Here is an 18,234-nt window from a genome sequence, read left to right as displayed (position 1 = left end):
CCAGAGCACTAAAGACCAGGGTTTAAAAGTAGGACAAGATGGAAACCCTGACATCTTCTCTCTCCTTTTAGTTAGGAACAAACTGTTTTATCTTTAACCCCCTTAAATTATCAGTGCAAAGTAGGAAGAGGGGTGGAGAGGACACAGGAAAAGGAAATTTTGTTGAATCTGACAATAAAGTTGCCTCCATCAGATAATAAAAACTAATGCCTATGTAAGCATTACAAGATACTTTCCGTTTGCCCTCTAATAAGATTCTCACCACAACCTGGTGATATAGTTGCTATTATTTTTGCTACCCATTTTACTGATAAAGAAACTGTGCTTCATAGAATTTAAGTCACTTGTCCATATCCTCCTGCTTTCAAATCAAATTCTATCTACTCTGCTGCCATAGCACATACTGGGAGGTCTCCTATTTTGAGAAAACATTTCAAGGGTTGAAGTGATGTAGTGAATAGACATCTGGTCTTGGAGCCAAGAAGAGCTGAGTTCTAGTCCCTCCTCTGATATGCTAGCTGTGTGATACTAAAGAACTCACTTAATCTCTTGATATTTTATAAAACTCTCTAAAACTGTATATTGTATGGAAGATGTTAACCAGCATGAGTTGGAGTTTCCTCTTCTGGGCGTTCCCTATATCAACGAAATCACAAATCCAGTCCTTATCCCCATCTAATTTTTAAGTACATAAAAAGGTTGGATCTTCATTTTAAGTTGAACTACATGAAGGCCATATGATACATGTATTATTCAGCTAGGAATTTCAAACCATTTTACACTTGGAGTAGGGATGAATAAGGACACTGGTAGTTTTTCTTGGCTACTGATGACACACAGATTTCGAAATTGTCCGAAAGCTCTCTACCAGAACTTTTTTTTTCTACCTGCAAGCAATTGTGTACACAAATCATTACCTTCAGTTAGCAAGGTGGGTGTGTAATGGGTCCCAAGATCAGGGGAATCTTTGTGCCTGTGCTAGTCAGACACTCATAATAAAGCCAAGGACAACTGGTAATATACAAAGTATCACAAGGGAACCTAGTGTTTTGGAGAATTTAACTAAGAAACCATGGCTTTTCAAAAACCTACAAAAATTTAAAAGTGATTGCAAAACATAGTCCGATAATTTATGCCCTGACATTGCATAGATAAAAATATATATGCACATGTATACATATGAATGAAATGAATTAATGAAAAAAATTTTAAAGTATTTATTGTGTGCCAGGCATTGTGCTGGGAATATAAATTTTAAAAGGAAATTATAGTCTAAAAGGAAGACATAAAAAGGGAAAGATGATCAAGGAAGAGATTTTTATTCCAGGGAAGTGAAAAGTTGAGGTGGGGCAGAAGGACAAATGTCAGGTAGTGGGCAAATGTTGAGATGGCTTTCCTGCCTGAGTAACTCCGTGGGATGGGATGCCAAAACATGGCCTGATGTCTAGCCCAGCCATTAGATCTAGTGGCTCCAATGAAATTACTTTCATGATATAAGGAGAAATTGAGGGTCTCTTGCGTGTTGGATGGATCCCTTGGTTGAATCTGTGAGAGGATTTGAACACAAGTTACACAATAAGGGCAGGGATAGATCAATTGTGATTTGCATCATTAGATAGAATTTCTAAATATGTGTATACACACCTCAAATATTAAAATAGATATGTGATCCCATTGACTGAGAGTGTATACACATAGTTAAAGATGCCGATAATTGAGGTGACATGGATGATATAAATATAGATAACATAGATTATAGAGATGTAGGTATAGCTATAGATACATATATGGATGTAAATATATGGATATATGCACACATGTATGACTATGTATACACAATGTCAGTAGAGTTATATATATTATATATAGTATAAACATGCAATTATATGTACGCAGTTTTAAAACACTCATAGAGAAAAAAAACCTTGTCAAAGAATTTTTATGTTAGTTCCTTCTTTAAGGAAATTCAAGGAGGAAAGAGAAAGCTATGTCTCATATATCTAATCTGTTACCCAAATAGTTCTATATCTACATTATTGTCATCTTTCCTAAGGAGCTCTCTACCCTTCCAAGATACTTCCCATTCTAGTAATTAACATGAGCACTTTGACAGTTTTGCCTTTGTTGGCACTGGAAAAAATATCTTTAGTGGCAGAGAACTCAAGTTCTTCATAGCTGATGATGGAAGTTCTAGGTAATTGGTTTCTTTCTTCAGTTAGCTCTAATTATGTGTGTAAAATACAGGCCTATGCTTTGGATCCAAAGCGCCTTCTATTTTGTTTGAGCCAGATGTTTTTTCACCTTTTTTTAAATTACCCTTCTTCTTGTCTTTTACGTAAGAACTACTACTTGACTTACACTTTTAGAAGCCACAAGTCTGTATTCAATTCATTATTTGTCCTATGGAGGTCCTCTCAGCTTTCTAGACTGTGCTCAGTTCAGGATCCATTGGTATGTGTCAAACTGTGCTGATTTTTAAAAAATGCAACTGGATATAGTAGCATGGAAACTGGCGCCCAAATGAACCTATTGTCTCTTATACTCTGTTGGTTTATTCAAGGCCAACATAATTTTCAGCTGAATGTCATGTAATTACTAAGTAACTTAGTTATCACAGCAAACAAAGGAATACACGCAATATAGTCTCCACTTATTCCCAAATTCTTGCTTCAAATTATGTTGCTAGTTTTCTCAGGCAAAACAGCTGTAACGCTTTTGGCTTTAAAAGCTCATATTATACTCAGCTAAGTGCAATTGTCAGGAAAAGTGATCTAGTTATGGAGACTGGAAAATTTAAATACATATTTTGGAAAAATAAAATGAATCATTAATGTGCATTAGAGTGACTTCTTTCGTCTTGGTTGCATTTTGTCTTTTTTTCTGGGGTTGGGGCAAAACAACCTGGTTCTAAAATGGCCTTTGTATTTGCAAAGAACAAATACCTGCCTGAGATTTGGACATCATATAACAGGGGGAATTGTGGCATACAGTTATTCAGGGAGCTGTAATCAGAGCCCCAGAGAGCACAACATCTCTTGTAGAGTTAGCAGTCATGGTGACTTTTAGTGAACAACTGTGGTTGCAACATGTTATTAGGACATAAATGTCTAAATGCCACATCGGAAAAGTCAAAACAAGTCTATTTTCTCTGCTCTATGTATATTATATTTATCGCTTCCTAAAGAATATACAGAAAACTGTTTTTTAAACCTATCCTTCTCCCACTGTAGAATTACTAATTTGAGAAATGCTGACTCCAGGCTCATATGTTTATCTAGGTCTGAGGTTGAAATTATGTGGAGTCTTCAAATTTAGAGTCCCATACAAATTTCTTCTGACCTTCCACTTATTTTTTTTTTACTTAAGGAGAATTAATAGGATATTATTGTTTAGTAAGTATTTGTGGTGCCCCTATGGCCTGTATCCTCCATAAAGACAGGGAGTGTGTTTTCTTATTACTTTGTACTTTTGTAGTAGCATGAGGAAATTATGGTCACATTTCCCAGAGAAATTTGCTTTTGACTTCAAAATGTTACATATTTCCTGTCTTTAAAAAGAACAAGATGAGGATTGTGATGCTGGGGTCCATCGTCATACCTGCTATTCTGGGGGCTAATAAGAAAGGAAAGAAGGAAATAAACATTTATTAAGCATCTACTATGTGCCAGGTACGGTGCTAAGCACTTAATAAATATTTCATTTGATCCTTACAACAATCCTGGGAAGTAGATACTATTATGACTCCCATTTTACAGATTAGGAAGCTAAGGCAGACAGAGGTTCAGTGACTTGCCCAGGATCACACAACTAGTAAATGCCTGAGATTGGATTTTAATCCAGGTCTTCCAAGCTGAGTACTCTCTTCACTGCACTATCTATCTGCCTTCAAATTGGGAAAAGCTCAGAATAAGGAAATCTAGGACAAATCATGTCTCTGATTCTTTCTAGCTATGTGATCACAGATTAGTCACTTAATCTTTATTTTACAGATCAGTAAACAGACACCTCTCTGGCCACCATCCCTCCAGGTGTAGCTTCCCCTTATTATCATGCCAAGACTCCTTGGACAAGGACTGTCTTTGCTTTTGTATTTGCATTCCTAGCATTTTGCACTGTGCTTTGCATATCATGAACACGTAAATAGTTTTTAATTCATTCTTTCATGAATACATCCATCAGTTCATTTACTTATTGCAACTCCTTAGCACTATATGGAAGAGAAAGTAACTTTCTTGGCTATAAAGTTATTAGCACAAAATGAAGTATGGCAGATAAATAGTGCTCTGGGGTTTGTACTTGAAAAGGCAGAAGACGTGTGTGACCCAAACCATCAAGTCACCTATTTCCAGATTTCCCTAACTGTATCCCATCTGTTACATGAACAAAGTTCATCATTGCAGTATTACTCAATGATGTTTCCATTGAGCAAAGCTCTTAAATTTCCAAAGTTACTGCAAAACATGGACACTTAGAGTTGAATTACCTGATATAACAGGACACATAGGATACTTGATACACACAAGTGGGGAATTCATGAGTAAAGTGAACATTTTGGGCACCATGTAAAAAATTAATGAACCTACATACTAGACAGAGTGTGAAAATCTTTATTATGGGAAACCTGATCATGGTCTTTGAGAAGCTTAAGGGTCGTTTTCTGAAATTATCATTGATATTCAGTTAGGATAAGATGTCATTAAATGAAACTTTAGTTGATTTGCAGTGCAAGTCTATATAATTTAAAGGTCATTTTTATTGTCGTATTTCTTTAGATATAATAAAGGCTTGCTATATCCACTCAGAAATAATCATGAAGCAATTTTAAATGTATTTATTACTAAGTAACCATAATCATCAGAATTATTGAATAGCCATTTATAAAAATTTTTAAAATGATTTATTGGTATATTTTGTTGCTTATGATGCAAATACTTTCTAGTAATACCCCTACTTTATATCTTCCCCTATCATAACATTTAACTTTTAAACAAAACCTTCTGATACAGAAAATGTGATTAACAATATATTTTTCACACATATTTCATCTCTATGGAAAGCAAAAATGAATGTTTCAACATCAGTCACCTGGAACCAATATTGATCATTGCATTTCAAGGAATCATATAATTGGAAAGGACCCCAAAAACCACTCAATCCAACCCATAAACAACCCAATACTATGACAACCCGACAAGACTGTTGTTCAGCTTCTACTTAATGACCTACAAGAAGGGGGAACCTACCACCTCTCAAGGGTCTGACGCTGGCATTGTCTCCCCGTGGCCTGCACTGCACTCCTGGCCTGACCACCACCCTGGTGTGACAGGCCTTTTCTGCCAACCTCCTAAGTTGTCTTGAGTTGGAAAATTGTTTCATCCCAACTTTTTGTTGGCTCTGTTGTGCTAGAATTTGATTTGAGGTAATATTTTATAATTGTTTGGAGGGGAATTTAGGAGAGTTCAGGCGGGTTTCTGCCTCTACTCTGCCACCTTGTCTCTGCCCCTTGAAAAAGCTTTTTTTTAAAAAAATAAGTCCATAAGTTGTTTCAGGAGCAGTTTTCCTTATATTATTTAACCTCAGATAGAAGATGAACAGGAAGATTATGGGTAAGGGATATACTTCATTTTCTTAGGCAATCTGAAAAAGAAACTTGGACAAAATGAAGTAAGGAATTTTCAGTGGTCTTAAAAAAATCATTTCTATATAATTGCTCAGATTCTATTTTATGTGAAAACAAAATTAGATTAAGAGAAAAAGTTAACTTACAGGTGAATTTCAAGAACCAATTAACTGATGGTTGGCCAAATCTTCAACAGATTATTATTACCCATGGAATATATTAGACTCTACAATTTGGTAGCCTAATAGCCCCAATGGGAGAAAATCATATATGCCTGTAGCAGCATCTAAATATACTCTTTTCTAACCCTGCTTCTCCTATTTTTAACTTTTTTTTTTGCATACTGTTCTTAATCCTAACTCTACCATGCTCCCAAATGAGTTACCATCTGATAATACTAGAAGCAAAATATTTTCATCTTAGATTATTACAGAAAATCAATCATTGTCAGTTCCCATTCACTCAAATAGAGTGTGCTGTTCACATACAGGATGAATCCAAGTAAGAAAGACAACTTAGTCAACATCTTTATGCAGAGACCAGAACAGGAAACTGTACAAAGTGGTTGTTGTTTTCTGTTGGGAAAATATTAACTTGTATAGGTCAACTAACTCTAAGAAATCAAAGTACAACTTTGATTTTCAGTACAAGGAACTGTCAGGACAGGAAGGAAACTCTTCTGTTAATTAATATGGGTGAAACAATATGTTAAGAACAAATGAAAATATTTCAGGGTTCTTTTTCCTTTCATTTTACTTTACTCTGTCACTCACTGTTGGCTATCCTTCCTAGTTTTGTTTCATTTGCAGATTTGATGAATATGCTATCTATCCCCTTATCCAAGCCACTGATAAAACTTTAGACAGCACAGAGCAAAGGCCAGATCCCTGGAGTCCTCCACTGGAAACTTTCTGTCACACTGACATTGAAACATTGACAATTGCTCTTTGAATCTGACCATCTACCCAGTTCTGAATCCATTTGATTATAGTTTAATCCTTATTGAAAAAATACTTTATTGAAATAAATTATAAGACTGAGGGCTTAGAATGAGGAATTCCCCAGTTTCAACTGCCTTGTTATAAAACTATAAATATGTCATTATTGCCATGATCATCATCAAGAAAGGCAGAGTGGAACAATGGAAAGAATTCTGGATTTAGAGTCAGAATGCTGGGTTTAAATCCAGTAATCCCTTTCTACTACCTTTAAGTAGAAATAATACCTTCTTGGTAATATGTAGATGAAATTTTCAGATGGTAGCTATTCATTCATTATAATTGTGAAGGCAGTGTGGTGCATTGGAATAAATTTGGAGTTAACCTCTAGGTCTACTATTTACTCCCTGGTGACCTTGTTTAATACTCAACATAAATAGGGAGATACTAAAAGAGCTCCTGGGTGCCTCTAATGAATGCAAATCACTTGGCCCAGGTGAACTACATCAGAAATTAAGCAATACTGGATGTGATCTTTCAAAGACCATGGAAAATGGGAGAGAGAGCGGAATGAGAAAAGATCAGAAGCTGTACTGATTTCCATAAAAAGGAAGAAAACGGAAACTGAAAGATATAGGTAGGTCAGTGAGCTTGGTTGTAATTTCTGGCAGCTTTCTAGAACAAACACATTATTGGAGGAATGGTTAGAATATACCCAGAAAGTTAGTCAATGATCACAAAGAATAATAATGACTTCATTAAGAATAGGTTGCTCCAAAATAAGCTTATATTCTTCATTGGTAGTAATAAGACAGGTAAATAAGGGAAATTCTGTGGATATAGTTTACCTGGATTTTTAGCTATCCTGTCCCACAGAGACTATTAAAAAGGTTTTTGTATCTTTTAGAGCCAAATAGAAAAGTTTCAGAAAAGGCAGTTTTCCCTGAAAGTTTGGAAGATTTGTAATTGTCCTTCTATGAAATGCTTCTCTCTGTGGGCTCAGGAAGAGTGTAGGTTTAATTTTGAACTATGAAGTATCTATGTAAAAGCAGAGAAAGAAGGTAAAATTATTTTCCTTCTTATTTCATGAAGAAACATTTGAAAAGAGAATGGTATGAAGAATCTATGAGGACCTACCTGATAGACATAGTGCAGTTCTGGAAAGGCTCTTACTTGTGAGTCCTGAAAAGGGGAGTAAGAAAAAGCATTCCTGAAATATTGAATTTAACTCTTTTCTTGAGAAATATGAAGAAGATTCTTGAGAAACTTTAATCAGTACCTAGAATGAACTGGGTGATACAATTGTGTTCCTAGATGTGAAGTACTTATTTGTTGTTATAGTATGGCTTTGAAGTGACTCTAGCAGTGACCTTTTCACAGTCAAAATATAACTAATTATCTATAACTTTGTCTTATTTATTTAATTGTCAATAAAGTATTTATTAGCCTTAGTATTTATCTAATCTCTAATATAAAGAAATATATGAGTAACTGTTATTTAGAAAGGAGTTTTCTCCAATTTATTCAATAATAATATTTCATGAGCTCAGATGGTTTTTGAATCAACTGATTTATTAATGAGAAAGAGGTTGCAATTTTAATTAATAAGAAAATAGCCAAATATATCCCGGGTTACTTTAGAATATGGGATGATAATTAAAACATTGGAACCATTTAAATGGCAGGCTAAGGGATGACTGGCAAATAAGTGTGGTTTATCCTAGAGTTCCTGCTATGCATATTTTGCCCAGATTTTAGCAAATATTTGATAGTCTCTTATGCTATTATCATGGAAAAGTTGAAAAGATGTGGGTAAGATAATAGTACAGTTAAGTAGACATGGAGCTGGTTAAAGGGCTAGTCTAAGCAGCAGACTTTAATGTTTTAATATCAACATGCACGGAGGTCTCTAGTTGTGCACCCCAGGAATTTGTGCCTGCTTCTGTGTTGTTTAACATTTTTATCAATTACCCAGATAACAGTATAAATGGCATACTTACCAAACCCGCACATGGTGCAAAGCTGGGATAGCTAAAACACTGAAATGACAGAATCAGGATCCAAAAAGATTTTGACAGGTTAGAAGGCTGGGTTGAATAAAATGAGGTAAAAATTAAAAGGTAAAAATGTAAAGTTTTATTCATGAGTAAAAAAAAAATTCATAAATGAAAGTTCAGAGAAATGTGGCTAGGTAGCAGTTTAACTGAAAAGGCTCTGGGGATTTTAGCAGATCACAAGCCCAGTATAAATCAACAATATAATAATGCATTGGAGAAAGCTAATGCAGCTTTGCTGCAGTTGAAGAATTAGGGTATTCAGTGATAAGACAGACTTAGTCTTGTTCTGGGCATTTCTATTCTTTGTCCAATAGGTCAATTCAGTTTATTTTTAAAAACCTTGATTAAGTACCTCCAATTTTCAAGGCTAGATTGTAGGCTCCTTGAGGGTACAAATTGTGCCTTGTTTTGTCCTTATGTCCCAAGGCTAGCATAATGGATGGCCCCCAGTAAGCATTTAACAAAAATGATTATTGCATACCTTTGAATATGTTTTAGACAAACACTAGTGGGAATCCACTAACCTTGAGTGTAATCCCAAAGTGTAGACACACATTAATCAAATCAGTCTTTTTTTCTTGTCATAGCCTGCCTTTCCTAGACATTTTGAGGTGTAAGTGAATACCTAGGTATTTAGAAGGGTGAAAACAGTTGTTAAGTACAGAAAAACAGACTGAGCTTTATGAGGTAGATGGGAGAAGAGAGTTTCAGGAAATGATCATGACCTTGACCTTCATATGTCATTGGCAGACTTTTGGCATAGAAGGTTCTGGTTTGGAATGTTCCGCTCCTTGGAACAAAGCAGAGCATGATGGAGAGGGAATTCCACAGTTTTCGGAGGAGACCTGACCTAGGAACTTTCTCTCCATTTCCTAGATCAGTTCAAAAACAGGCAATGACTGTGAGTTAGTGAAGGGGAGGAAGTATGAGGGTTACAGTGTCAAGAGGTTTCCTAGAAGGGTGAGTGTCAGAGCCTTTATGTAGAAGGTAAAAGTTTTAAATGGTTTCCAAGTTGCTGGGGTGTCAGGGGCCAGTGATTTGTGAGCTCTGTCCTCTGTCATGCCTCAACCTTTGGCCATTCCTGGCTTTGCTTAATTGGCATAGGCCAAGGCCTACATCATATGTCTTGAGGCACACCAAGAGGCCCACCTGCCCCAAATTATCTTCCCCAAGGGCCTGCTTTAGTGCCTGTAGCACTATGGCACTCTTAAGGTTATACATTTTGTCTTTAGAAGGTCTATGTTAGCCCTAAATTAACATGTGTTAACTTTAAAATTAAAACAAACAAATCCACAAGGGTTTGTCATGGTCATCTGTCATTGGGCCATTAACAATCATTAACATGTTAAGCTTACATTAGTTTATCAGATTAGTTTGTGTGCTACTTCAGAAAACAGGGCCCTGAAGGAGCTGGACAGAAAGAGCAGAAAAAAAAATTGACATGATGGAAGAAACCAGAATGAGGAAAAATTTGCTTAGACTAGATCAATCTTCTTTCAATGGGCTGAAAGCTGGCATTAAAATAAGAAGGGCCAGGTTTCAAGTACTAGCCCTGTTACTATCTACAGGTCTTTGGGTGCCAGTCACTCATGCTCTCTGGCTCTCGGTAGGTCTATAAGAAGGGTAGGTTGGACTAAGTGACCTTCTAATATTCTTTCTAGCTGTCTTTTTTGGTCCTAAAAACTGCCTACAGAGAAGAGGACTGAATCGGTCCTGTTTCTGAAGCCAACATTCTTGGAGATCAATATTTTGATGTGGAAAGCCATAACAGTGCTAGCTATTTGATCATTTTTGCCCATTTGTCTGCCTAGTCTCAGATTCCTTTGTGGTGAGGGCTGTACCCCAAAATATAGCATGAAAATATTATGTGGCTGGAAAGGAGGTAGAATAGATTCTCCTTCTACTACCCTTCTTGGAGAGAGACTACAATTCCTGCCATAAGGAGAAGCAGGAGGTTAGGAAGTAACATAGAAGCTTGGCCACTCTGCTGTCCTCAGAGAGAGGGGTAAAGGCTGGAGCTATATCTATCTACTCTCTTAAATATTGTTAGTCTAGGGAATGTCATCTTCAGTTTTAATCTAACTTCTGATTGTTATTTCATTATTGAGGGGAAGCAGGACTCCACACTTTATATCAAAGGCTTGACCCCTTTGCCACCAAATATCAGTTCCACAATGAACATACATGCAGCAATTGACTAAGAAATCCATTTATTCCAGTCAGAAGCAAAAACAGAAATCAAATTATACATATGAGAATATATATCAGGCAATGCAAAGTGAAGGAGCTCTCCCACTAGGAGCAAAGCAACTCAGCGAGAGAGAGAGAGAGAGAGAGAGAGAGAGAGAGAGAGAGAGAGAGAGAGAGAGAGAGACAGAGAGAGAGACAGAGAGAGAGACAGAGAGACAGATAGACAGACAGAGAGTCCTCAATCTCAATCAAGGAGAAGTTCCCTAAAGTCTCTAGTGTAGCAGTCTGGAGGGATGGGGACATGATAAAGGCTGCCAGCTTCTTCCCAGAGTCTTTTCCTTCAGCACCTTCCATCTCTTTCAAAGCTGGAAACTTTGAGTCCAAGCTAAAGTCCAAAGAGACTCATAGACATGAAGAAGACTTGACACTCCCCTTTCTTCTGCTCTTTCCAACTCTGCCCCCAGCCCTGCCATGCAGGCACAAGGCATTCATCTCCACTAGTAAGTAGAGGGTTCAACAGCAATGGGTTTGGGGACTGAGCTTATACCTTGATTCTCTATTTGGGGAATTAAGGGAAATTTTTTATGTGGCCTTCCATACCAAGCTCAGAGATCAACATTCCATTAAAAAATCCTATGTCAACTTAGGTTGAATATATGGATACCTGATCTTTCAGAGGTAGGTTGAATTCACAGGATTATAGGGGCCTTGGAGATTGATTACCTACTTCCCCTCCCTTAATTTATAGCAAAGGACACTGAGGCCTAGAAAACTTAAGTGACTTGCCCAAGGTTATATGGCTGACCAGGAAGTCATCTAAAAGCAGGGAGGGTCGAATCTGAGGGTTACTATCAGAAGGACAATTCTGTTGTCACTTTTATGGCAATTTGTAAACGCTTTTCTGCCTTCCTTCATGACCCACTTTTGAGTTACTGAAATATATATGCATTAATATTGTCATGGAGATAATATATTATCACAGTTTTCTGACTGCTGCCAAATGACATCTATCAGTAGAATCTCTGAAGTTAGAATAATTGCTAAGTAGAAATTAAGATCATGTCATTTTCATATTTGATTTGTATACCCTCTTTCCTTCCCCTAATACCAGTCTGTGAATACCAATCTTTTGGTATTGGTAACCTTTGGTATTTGGTATCCTTTGAGGAAATTTGGTATTTAGTATCATTTGAGGAAAGGAAAATGACTTGACTTAACATTTCATGAAATTATCCAGAGGGTTGTCTTCATCCATCTATAATGCAGTATCACAGAATCTGAGGGCTGGCCAGCTATCCAGTCCAACTCATACAGAAACAAGAAGCCCTATATCTGTATTCATACACACATCTACATATCCTCTTGAAATACAGTAAGCAGAGAGTGACGTGAAAGAGGTTAAAGCTCAATGTTTTAAGTAAGTCATCTTAAAGTAAATTTGTAAGTCTGCCTGGTGGGCATTTCAAAATTCCAAACATAAGCTATTCTCAGCTGCAATCAGTTATCACTATTTAAACATCTTTCCTTCCTCAAACTCAACTTTCCAAGAAGTTAGTTCAGATGATCTTGAACAGTAGCAGTTCATCAAGGCAGAGCTCCCCTCACCTCCCACCTCTCTTGTCTCCCTTCTTTTAGCATAAAGACTTTCTTAAGTTTGCCCTGAAAGAATATATTTTCCAAAGGCTCCAGAGAAATGAGGGGTAGCAAATCCTCAAGAGGAATCATTTTAGTTTTGTACATTTTTTCCCTCTTATTGGCCAGTGATGACTTCTGGTTTCTAACAACAGAAAAAAACAGCTTCTCAAACATCAAATAGCTTTTGCAAAATGACATTTTGTTAGATTCAATGTACACAAACCAGAAACATATGGACAGAGTTTTCCATCAAACATTCAGAAGCTGATGCATTAAGTGAAAAAAACTTCTGAAAGCATACTTTCTGTTTTTGTTTTTGTTTCTTTATAAACCAGAATTCTACCAATATGAGATGGCTATTCAGAGCTTTTCGGTGCTCTTCTTTAATGATTAGTTCTGTCCTTAATTTCTCTTTTTATAGCTAGAGAGATAAAGCATTTATTAAGTGCTTACTGTGTCCCTGGTGGACGTCATTTCTGGAGTTTAACTGAAGCCAGACTTAAAGTAACTGCTGAGGGCAAGACTGTAAATTGTTTTCACCCAATTTCAGTTGCACAAATAAAAGGGAAGGACTTCACAGGCACCTCTAGCTCTTCCATGGTAATGGAGCAACAATGATCACTGAAAGACACAGATAATTTCCCAACCCAGTCTTGAGCCCATCAATTTCAATCAATCCTTTTGACAAGAATGGCTTGCAAGTAGCAAAATTGACTGATTGTTTTTTTCTCTTCTCCTCCCTCCTGCCTATGCACACTCTCTGACAGAGGCACCAAGAACAGTGAAATGGCCCAAAGGCAGACAGCAGGAGGGAGGAAAGAAGAAAGGAAAACAAACAGGATAATCAACCCCTGAGCAATGGAGTGTTGGCTGTTTTCTATTATTCTGGCCAGCTGAGCTTTATCAAATGCATTTAGAATGGTCCTTCATGTTGGGTTTACTTCCTTCACTATGACTAACCAACCTCTTTTTATGTGTGTGTGTATGAGGTTTGTGAACACAGTTGGGCTTAGGACATACAGCACTTGAATGAGATCCAGTTATGCAGCCAAATTCTCATGACTTTCAGGCGCATTATTTCCATGCTCTTTCTTCTGAAAACAAGCATTTAAATTGTGCATGAAACCTTGTCAATTAGGAACACAAATAAAAGTAACCAACCAATGAGTGGAAACACAAAAGCACTTCATCAATCTTGGGTGTTTACATACTGCTCTAAGTATGGGGATTTTTTTGATCATGCACTTGGGTATTTGGGATATCCACTTTAAAAAGCACAGCCTGCTGTGTATGAAAATATGATCTCTTGAGTTCTGTTTGATCTATCCTTACTATCAGTGAACTTTAGCATTTTTATGCCATGAACAAAATGGAGAACTGGCCCATTCATTTATGTGAAATCAGTCTATTGGGAATCATATACACTGAAGGGAGCAAATCTGTACAATTACCATTGTGGACAAGAATGCCCTTTGGACACCTCCTTTATGTTGTTAAAAAACAAGAATGAATACTCAAGAGGAAGAAATAAATCAACTTCAAAGAGGCACTCTCTTGATCAAAAGGCAAAATAGATTTCAACCTTTTATGAAGTATAAGCTGTTTTTAACATGTGTATTACCAAAGCATACAGGTTTTACATAAAAGTGCTTTAGGATTACTGTAAAATAAATCTATTATTGATGGAATAAATTTGAATTGAATGTAATGGAACCAAATTGAATAGAATAAAAGTAGAATGGAATGGAATATTAGAGCAGGAAGAGAACTTAGAAATTATCTAATTAACCTCCTTATTTTAGAAAAATAAATTTAAGCCCAAAGAAAATTAGTGGCTCAACTCACCCAGCTTGTTAATGGTATAAGTAACACTAGGAACCATATCTCCTAACTTCCCAGATGATCAGAAAGTAGGTAGGGTTGTCCATTTGTGTTTCTTGTAAAGTGGACATGTAATCTAGTGACGTCTGCTAGTGATGATTTCCATAAGAAAAATGGTATAATTGTGAATATTAATGAATATTTAGTATCTCTAAAGTGCTCTAAAGGGTATGTATGGAGCATTTGAGAGGCATGGTTCCAGCCTTTGGACATACTGGATCTTCTGAATCTTGTCCTTATTTGAATGTCTTTCATACTTAACTTTTTTTTTAAGGCAATTGGGGTTAAGTGACTTGCCCAGGGTCACACAGCTAGTAAGTGTGTCAAGTGTTTGGTCTGAGGCTGGATTTGAACTCAGGTACTCCTGACTTCAGAGCCAGTGCTCTATCCACTGCGCCACCGAGCTGCCCCCATACTTAACTTTTAATAGTTTTCACATTGAAAACAGTAGGTTATAGCAGATAGAGAGCTGGCCTTCTGCCAGGAAGACCTGTATTTAAGTCCCATGTCTAACACAGATTGGATACATGAACCTGGGCACATCACTTAACCTATCTGTATTCCAGGCAACTCTAAATTTTTATATTGTAGAGAAAATGCTGAGAAGCTTTAGTGGATAGAGTTTATTCATCTGGGAGCTCCCCATACCAGTGAAACCATAGATCCAGTTCCTATTCCTGTTCTCCATCTCTTTAGACTCACTAGCTATAGATCTGAATAAATCCATTCCTCTCAACTATTGGCTCCTAGAAAAGAAAGATTCTTTCTTCACTGTTACCCCTTCCAAGCGATCCTTTAATGGGTTCAGATTTCTGCTTCATTTAACCTCCTTCTCTAGTTCTTCATGATCTGGTGCCTAGATGTTCTCTTGCCTTCATCCTATATCCTCTTATCCTTCATCTTATATACTTCATCCTGTCCTCTCTAACTCTGATTGGTAGTCTAAAGACCATTTTGCCTTTGGTAATTACATTGCCTTCTTTTCCAAGTGACCTAGCTCTGTAGCCACAAGTCAAGGCCAACTTGTAGCTCCTTCCACAGGTCTGGCTTTCCTTACACTGTTCCCAGAATAAGTTTCTCCAAGACTATGGAACTCTCTTATTCTAACCTGGTGCTCCCTGGTGACCTGCCCCTGCCTCTCTAATCGTTGGTTCAGTTTACAAGCCAGATTGTCTCTTTAGGCAATGGATATTGGAATGGCTGCCCTTCTTCTCAGCCTTCTGGCTTCAATTATATTGCTTTTACCATGCTGGATTGGTTCATGTCTCCTTCCTATTCCAGAAGAACAGTTTCCTGAAATCTGAAGTATAATCAGAAAACATTCTTAAGCAGACAATAAACATAAATAGAACACCCTTCCCATCTCTCCAAATCTGTAGGACCTAGCACTGACACCAATCATCCTCATAGAATTTTACTTAAAGAAGAAACCCAAACAGGAGCAGTAATGACCGTTGTGAATGAACACTAAGTTTTATTACATATGATTAAGATATTTTAAGGAAATAAAACTCTTTGGTTTGCTAGTTCTAATGGTGAAAAACTTTAATGTAAAAAGCAGCCATATGCAAATGAGATTAAGAACCATAATGCCCTGCAGCCTCAGTCATTTCTCTGCTCTCAAACAAACTACTCAAGAGTGTAAGGAAAATTACCTCATATTTATAATTGTTTTTGGTCTAAGACAAGAATGTTTTGGATATAAAGGATGTCTGGATATAAACATTTAGTGGATGGAAGTTGCAAAGAGGCAAATTTAAACTTGAAGTAAAAAAAAAAGATTCAACATTAGACTTATCTTACAGTGGAATTATGTTTACTCTGTAGGGAATAGATTCTTCCTTTCTTGAAGTCTTTAATCAAAGGCTACCTAGTTGTTAAATATGATGACAGAATTTTCTTTTAGGTATGATTTGGATTTTAGATTAGGGTTTCGTGGCCTTTTTATGTGTCATGGACTCCAGTGCTAGGTAAAACCTATAGTCTACTTCTCAGAATAATGTTTCTAAATTGATAAATAAAGTACATGATTTTCAAGGAAAACAATTATGTTGACATGTGTTTATTTATCAACTACTATCTATCTATCTATCTATCTATCTATCTATCTATCTATCTATTTGCTATCTATCTTGCTATCTATCTTGCTATCTATCTCTATAAAGACTTATCTACATAGATTGGAAAAGGAAATGGAAAACCAATCCAGAATGCTTGCCAAGAAAACCCCATGGACAGTTTTGGTGTTATATGGTCCATGGGGTCATGAAGAATTAGACATGACTGCATGAATGAACAACAAAATCTATATTGTTGTAGATATTTAAGTTTATAGACCCCAGATTAAGATCCTGTAGGTTCAACACAGGCAAGTAGCCTCTCAGGTCCCTTCCAAATATAAGGTTTTTATATTTATACACCCACTAAGACTTCTCTTTTCTAGGCTTAATATCCCCAGTTGCTTTAGTTATTACTTTTGTAGCTTTGTCTCACTACTTTTATTTCATATCCCTTTGGGAAGTATGGGCATCATCACCAACACTTCATTGAAATAATTGAAGATATCTCCTTGATGTGACTTGGATAATAATCTGGGTCTTGTTTACCCATTTATAGTTGGCTCCTATGAGCTATGAATAGGTCAACAAAGTCCCTGCCCCTTTTTATAGACCAGTACAAAGGTTGACTCAAATCCACAATGGCCTTAATCAATTCATCTCCAGTGGTGAGAATTAATCACGCAATCTCATTGAGCGATAAATTATATCTCCAACTCCTGTGCTATTATACAAACTTACCCCCTATGCCTGGACTCTCACTTTTCACCTCTGCCTCTTATAAATCCTAGCTCCTTTCACAGATATAGTCAAGCAGTACTCACATGTTAAATGAAGCCCTTCCACTTCTCTCTGGTTTTTTTAGTTCACTCCCTTCCACCTAAAAAAAAAGTCCCTTTTTAATTTACTTTGAATATGTAATTCTGCAACAGCATCAACATGAAGATGAAGGAGACTGAATCCACCAACACTCATATTGTGGAACTGAGAGTTTCTGATATTGTTTCTATGAAGACCTCTGGGAGAAAGACACCAGAAGACAAGCAAGCTAGATCAACAGGAGATTGGAGTTTGTCTTCCATCTTGGGGCCAAGAAGATTTTTTTTCTGAGTTGAGCACTTAGCTGGCCTTTGAATTCATGTTCCTTTACCCTTTTCAACAAATACTCTAAAAGGTGACACATCTGCTACTGCTGAAGTGACATGGAGACTACAAGTAGCAATGAAGTTAATATAGAGCTAAGGGACCAGGGAGCTGGTTGGGCTAGATTTGGTGAGATTATCCCAATTGTCTATGAGACTCAATATCCTCCTGGGACTTTATTTTGGAAAAAGGAAGCAACTGCCCTGCCTTGCCTTTTCTCCATAAGAGGGAGAAGTTTAGAGAAAACATTTCTATGCAGCAATTAGCAATACCTTGTGAAGCCTACCTCTAAGTCTCTAGACTACCTCTTCCTACTCATGGTGATTGGGAGGAAAGGGTAGTATGGGAAAAACAGTGGACATATACAACATTTATCATGAAGCCATGAGGCATGAGGAAGATATGGGAGAATAACGGCTTCTTGCTCTTTCCCAACTTCAACCCCACTCCCACCCCAATCACAACTGTTTGGTATAATTTCAGGCATTCCTTAGCCTGCTTGAAGTTGATTCATAAAATGATGGTCAAAATTGAGAGATTAAACCTGATGTGGACAAATTTTCCTAAACTAATAGAAGAAAAGCTCTTTGGAGACAGATGTGGGCTAGCTCACTAGTTTGAGACAAGGGTGGATAGGGGACAAGGATGCAAGGAGGAAAGGTGGAAAGGGTGGAAACTTTCATTTCATCATACTTTCCACACCCATATGTATA

General features: G+C 37.0%; 1 protein-coding gene and 1 long non-coding RNA gene across 2 annotated transcripts in view; one reads left to right on the top strand and one right to left on the bottom strand.

The window, feature by feature from the left end:
* The window catches only part of ANGPT1 (angiopoietin 1), a 327,917-nt gene that overhangs the window by 91,278 nt on the left and 218,405 nt on the right, over nucleotides 1–18,234 (top strand).
* Nucleotides 1,304–17,260, bottom strand: LOC110196811 (uncharacterized). Its single transcript, XR_002321319.2, has 4 exons — nucleotides 17,203–17,260; nucleotides 8,559–8,597; nucleotides 7,696–7,740; nucleotides 1,304–1,545 (listed from the first exon to the last, which is right to left on the bottom strand). It is a non-coding gene; the product is annotated as an uncharacterized LOC110196811 (long non-coding RNA).

Source organism: Phascolarctos cinereus, unplaced genomic scaffold (assembly GCF_003287225.1).
Source record: "Phascolarctos cinereus isolate Bilbo 61053 unplaced genomic scaffold, phaCin_HiC Scaffold_4;HRSCAF=312, whole genome shotgun sequence".
Lineage (NCBI taxonomy): Eukaryota > Metazoa > Chordata > Mammalia > Diprotodontia > Phascolarctidae > Phascolarctos > Phascolarctos cinereus.
The sequence above is the reverse complement of the archived record's forward strand: the minus strand, read 5'-3'. Positions and strand labels throughout refer to the sequence as shown.